This window comes from Octodon degus, unplaced genomic scaffold, assembly GCF_000260255.1.
Source record: "Octodon degus isolate 3935 unplaced genomic scaffold, OctDeg1.0 scaffold00037, whole genome shotgun sequence".
NCBI classification, from domain to species: Eukaryota; Metazoa; Chordata; class Mammalia; order Rodentia; family Octodontidae; genus Octodon; species Octodon degus.
In genome coordinates, this window is record NW_004524613.1 from 16,348,175 (window position 1) to 16,354,509 (window position 6,335).

Below are 6,335 nucleotides of genomic sequence, written 5' to 3' on the forward strand. Positions count from 1 at the left end.
TGTGTGTGTGTGTGTGTGGCCAGCTCAGCCCACCAGGGGGCGGGGCTGGCTGGCATGTGGTGCTGGGGGATTGAACTGTGGTCCCTGTGCTCTGCTAAGCTTGTTCTAAGTAGGTGCTTTAGACCACTGAGCCATCTCACCAGCCCTATTGTTTCTATTTGCTCTGATCATCACTGTGCAAATAGCTCTTTAAAAAGCTGTGTGTAGTGGCACCTGTCTGTAATCCCAGCAGTCTGGAAGGCTGAGGCAGGATGATCACAAGTTTTAGCCCATCCTGGGCTATTTAGCAAACTAGATGTTGTGTGAAAGTAAAATTAGGGGACTGGTAAGATAGCTCAGTGGTCTAAAGCACCTGCTTAGGCAAGCTTGGGCAGGCGCAGGGGACCACGGTTCCATCCCTAGCACCACATGCTGAGCCAGCCCTGCCCCAAGGGCTGAGATGGCAAATAAATAAATAAATAAATAAATAAATAAATAAATAAATAAATCTAGAGATATAGTTCAGTGTGAAGGTCCTGGATTCAATCTCCAGTACTATAAAAACAAAAACAACCCCTCCAGGGCTGGAGAGATAGCTCAGAGGTCTAAGCACCTGCCTGGCAAGTGCAAGGACCTGGGTCTGATCCTCAGCATTGCATGCTGTGCTGGCCCCGAAGCCCTGGGCATGCTGTGTTAGCCCCAGAATCGGGTGTGGTGGCACATGCCTGTAATCTCAGTACTGGGGAGGCTGAGACAGGAGGATCACTATGAGTCCCACTGTGTAGTGAGATCTTATACCAAATACATAAAATGTTTAAAAAATAAAAATCAAAAATACTCCTGTTAAAACAAAACAAAACAACCTTTAAACCAAAACCAAAACCATAGAAAGAAACAGAAAATAGCCTTGGTCATATCTCCAGGATGAACAGAACCTTTCTGTGAATTCCACGCTCTGTCTAGTACAACCACTGGCAACCTTTTGGAGAAACAAAAACTTGTATTTACTTACTTTTTCTTGAGCTCTTTTATTTTAGCTTTGTCCAAGGTCACTTAAAAACTATTTCTAATGCCACATTTAAAATGATAAAAATAAACATCAAATCATAGTGAAATATGTGCACATATGTTTATAGCAGCACAATTTGTGATAGCCAGATCTTGGAAACAACCCAAATGACCATCATCTGAGGAATGGATGAAAAAGATATGGTTTTTTGGGGGGCTGGTGAGATGGCTCAGTGGTCTAAAGCACCCACTTAGAACAAGCTTAGCAAAGCATAGGGACCACAGTTCAATCCCCCAGCACCACATGTCAGCCAGCCCCGCCCCCTGGTGGGCTGAGCTGGACACACACACACACACACACACACACACACACACACACACAAATAAATAAAATTTTTTAAAAAAATGTTAAAAAAAGAAAAAGATGTGTTTTTTTTATACAATGGAGTATTACTCAGCTATAAAGAATGATAAACTTGAAGCCTTTATACTTAAGTGGATGCCACTTGAAGATATACTCATAAGTGAGATGAACCAGACCCACATGTGTGAATATTGTATAGTTTCCCTAGTATAAGAACTCAAAAGAAGAAATAAAAATAGAAGGGTATAACATAATTAAAAGGAAAGTGAGAGCTTAAGAATTAGACAATGAAGAGAGGGCAAAGAGAAAAGCTAGGAAACATAACAGGGGCAAAATCATACATTTATATGCACAAGATGGTTAAGGCAAAGATCCTGAGACTCTTCAGCAGGTTTTTCCTTTTTTTTTTTCTTTTTTTTGCGGAACCGGGGATTGAACTCAGATCCTTGTGTTTGCCAGTCAAGTGCTTATCCTACTGAGCCATCTCCCTGGCCCCTTCAGCAGGTTTTTGAAACTAGCAGTTAATTGGTAGAATTCTCACCCTGACTAACTATATATGCTGATACCTGTGAGCTAAGTAGCTGCACTGAAGATAGCAATGTGTAATGCTAGGGTCATGCTTGGAATGCCTGTCATTCTGGTCTTCTAAATACTGCTTGTCATGTCATATCAATTTCTGCTATACTGTCTCTCAGTTTGTCTCTCATTGTTTTAAAAAAAGGGTAATAAATGAAAACAAGAGACAAGAAAAAAGTCATAGGACTGTCCTGTTACAATGCTATATATGGTTAGATTTCTAAATTTCTGTGTAAAAATTTGCAATTGTTTATTCCTATTTTAAAAAATTATTTTCTTTTTTCATATTCTGTTGGGATTTAAAGTTTAACATATGAATACTTCATGGAAAATGCCTGTTCCATGTTATGTCTAAGATGTTTGATATTCAGATAGATAGTGAGATTAAGCTCAACTGCCTATGTCATAGGATAATGATATCATTAAGCTTCTTTTCTGGAGGGTTAACAACCTAAGTTTGCAGAGCAAAAATTAGAGAAAAAGAAGGGTTGCAAGGACAGCCAACATTTTGGCTCTAGCCTTTCAAGGTCTGTGAGGACTAAGGACATAAGAGAACCAGTACTATAACATCATGTAACTCAGTGGTGTCCCAACTTTTCTGATCAAGGAGATTATGGAGCCCCAGAGGAAAGTGATTAACAATGTAGAGTGTGCCTCAGGAGAGTCACATGGAGAGAAATATTCTCTCAGGCTTTCACACAGAGCAAATTGGTCAAGCAATGGCTGTGACTCATTCTCATGGCTGACACTGACAAAAGATCCACAAACTGTGGTTACAGGGTTTCAGGGTAAATCCTGAGGGGATTTGACTGACCTTACCAGATACAAAAGTTACATTTCTTGTTATATAGGTCTTGCTTTGTCTTGGTCTTAACCATCCAGCAGAAAAGTATAAAAATGAGGTATAAAAAGTAAAGCCATATTAATATGCTGAGCTATAAAAGGCTCAAGTTAACTTCTGACATTGCCAGTCCTATGGGTAACCCACTACTATTATGGACTACTGGACTATATTGGATTATTTTGCTGATTCATGCAACTACAATATTTAAATGGCAATGGAATATACATCTCTGACAAACCTAAACAAAATGAAGGACCATTTTGTATCAGTATTTACAAAATAGTTAGGATAAATATGCAGCTACTTTCTCTTAATTCAGTGAGAAGAAAGATTTGTACTAATAGTGTTTGGACAAGATATCATGTCTGCATCTTTTACTATGAATAACCACTATGAAGACAGCAATATACAATGTACTAATTATTGAAACTATCCTACTAATCGGTTTTGAAACTGTCTCATTGCTATTTGTTTCTCAATAAAATTTAAAAAACCCCCAAAAATAAATAAAATGATAAAAATAATAGATACTCATTCAGGGAAACTTGAAAAATAAACAAAAGTAGCCAAGTAGAAATGTGTATCATGATTTACCTGACAACTGTCTGAATTTTTTTAAATGAATAAAATATTTTATTTATTTGTTTGTTTGTTTGTTTATTTATTTATTGCAGTACCAGGGATCAAACTCAGAACCATTAACATTTTTATTCTATTTTATTTATTTGTTCAATTTTTTGCTGGCTCAGCCTGCCCTGTGGTGCTAGGGATTGAACCGTGGTCCCCTAAGCCTGCCTAAGTTTGCCTAAGCAGGAGCTTTAGACCACTGAGCTATCTTACCAGCCCCAACATTTTTATTTTAAAGAGAATAAAAAATAATGCTGCCTCCCTTTTGCATCTCTTGTGCATTTTGCCGCTCCTCTAGCTCTCGGTTGGCCTGTCCTCACTGAATTATAGTTCATATGCAGAACAAAATCCTTTCTGCTCAGCGATCAGGCCACTTTTATTTTCAAGTTTGCAGCCCCACACCCTGACTCAGACCTTTCTGTTTTCAAAAACAGTGTGATGTTCACTGTAAATTTATGATAGGAAATATGATAAAAATATTAAGTGAAAAGAAACTATAGTTAAATCGTGATATAAACATGAACAATCCTAAATAAAAGTTTACCCAGTGAATTGTGTCATAGATAAAAATACTGATATGCGATGAACAAGTTGGTATTTATTTAGACAATATGGCTCATTCAACATGACAAGTTAAGTCCATAGATTACTTCTTGTAAGACTTGAATCAGACTGACTCCCAGCACCCAACCTGCTTGCCAGAAGCACTGTCTCAGCACGCACTCACCTCAGCACTGAGGCTGTGATGGGCAAACACAGGTTGTGTAAAAGAGAAAAGACAGGACAAGGAGTCCTGCAGGTCCCAGGACGTCTGGACATGCAGTTTTACACTAGACACCTCAAGGACTCTGTCCATCCAGTGCAAGAAAGCCAGAGAACTTTAACCACTGATGTTTATTACCATTTGTTCACCTAATGTTCCTCGCCTTCTTTACCCATAAAAAAGACCCACTTCTCTTTGTTCCCTACCGACAGCCTTTTTAGTCTCTGTCTGCCCACCATGCTTCCTCTACACAAATCTGGTACTCTCAACCTCTCCTGGTCCTTACATCTGGTGCTGATACCCAGGAGGGAGACAAGCTTTTGGAGGGGGAGGCTTTAAGCTTTCTTGAACCTCCACCCAAGCTGAGACTGTCCGGCCATATCCTCAGACCTTGGTCTCTATAGCTCCAGCATCTGACCAATCAAAAAGAAGTTTGCCTTGCTCTTGTGGCTTTGGGTCCTAAGTGGAGATACCCACTGTAAGACTCAGTTGCTCTCCCACAGCTCTCCTTGTACTCCATTGCCCATGTCCCTGTTAGCCATTGTTATTCCAATGGCCAATGGAATGTTGACCAGATGGGCAACTGGATTCCTTTCTGGAGACCAATCTCTGATTGTGTGGAACTAGTAAAAACCTAAAACCTGCATAATCTCCAACTTTTCCACCCCTCTCCCACTTTGAAGCCCATTTGGCCCATCTTTTTCTGTAACATAGAGTGGCCAAGCTTCCCATTAGACAATGGCTCTCAGAGATCAAAGCACAATACTTTTGACTTCCATTTTGTAAAATAAAGACTTAATAGGAGATAAGAGTTTACCTTTATTTCTTGCTTGCTGAATTAGGTAATTATAGCCATTCTTGTTTGCCACTGTTTTGTGCCTTTTGTAAATCAATTTATGATGTTTCTTTAAAGGGATCTTTTACTCTAGTGTACACGGTCTTGTATTTCTCTTTTATATATGCTCCATTTAGACTCACTTGAACTGTTTGACTTATAAGTGTGGCGGTTTTTAACCTTGTCTTAATGCTAAGGAGAAGTAATGTTAAATTGTCACCTAGTGGACATTGATAACATTCTGTAAAATGGGCCTTTTTATAAAATGTTATCTATGTTCTTTTACTTGTCCCTTACAGAATACTAAAACCAAACAATAGCTGCTCTGCCAACTAGCAGTTGCCTTTAGGGCAGCTGCTACTCTCAAAGCAGAGGGTAGATTTCTCCAGTAACCCCCTCAAATCTCCCTTGATACCAATGGCAGTGGGAATTTTGGCCAGATGGGCAACTGGATTTCTTTCTGGAGAGGGATCTCTGATTGTGTGGAAGCAGTAAAAACTGAAGGGGCGACTGAGGGCTCACAGCAGGGGCAGCCTTGGAGTCGCTACCCAAAGCTCCCTCAGGGAAGCTGGTTCTCTGCAGCCCTGAATGGGTAATTAGCAAGCAATCTTTACTTACCAATTGTTTTCAGTTGCACTCGCGAAGGAATGTGGAAGGCAACTGTTTCAATGATCACCAGGTAGCCTCTGTCTCAGAGTGATCTGAAACGATGCTGTCAGAGCCTTTCTTAAGCCTCCATTAAGGGTGGAGCTCCAGGTCTCTCGCTACTAATTAAGTTTGAAACCCTGATTTGTTTTTCCTCCCTTTCCCTTTCTCCAGCACCCCCTCTGCTTCTCTCTCCTGCGATTCTATCCTGATCTTTCCCTCACCTGACTCCCTCCCTCCCTGTCATTTGCCTTGATACTGCCCCCAGAGGCCCTGCTGGGTGCTCCCGCGGGCCAGCTGACCCTGTTGATGCGTGGGTCTCAAGACCTCAGTGCCAATCACCTGCGCCCAACCTGAACAGCCCGCCCCACCCAGAGTCCGCTTGCCACCCTCCACGCAGTCCTGACAACACCGCGCAAACAGGCACGTGAGAACACAGCGGAGCGCCGCGCCTGCACACCCAACCCTCTCTCCGGTGCCTAGAAGCTGCCCACAGTGCCTGCGAACGCAGCCCCCAGTCCGCGTTTCTGAGCTCAACCCGGGTAAGAAAAACATGAGCCTGCATGTCAGGCCCCCTTCTCCAGTCCATAGAACAGGACCCCGAGTGCAGCGGACCACACCCCTGACTGCCCCTCCAAGGCGTCCCAGGCCATCCCGCCCCTCACGCAGCCTGCACCGTGCCATCCTGCTCCAC

At 41.8% G+C, this 6,335-nt stretch overlaps 1 protein-coding gene across 1 annotated transcript in view; it reads right to left on the reverse strand.

The window, feature by feature from the left end:
- Positions 1–6,335, reverse strand: part of LOC111816660 (WAP four-disulfide core domain protein 15A-like) — a 22,206-nt gene that overhangs the window by 5,492 nt on the left and 10,379 nt on the right. The gene's annotated exons all lie outside the window — the stretch shown is intronic.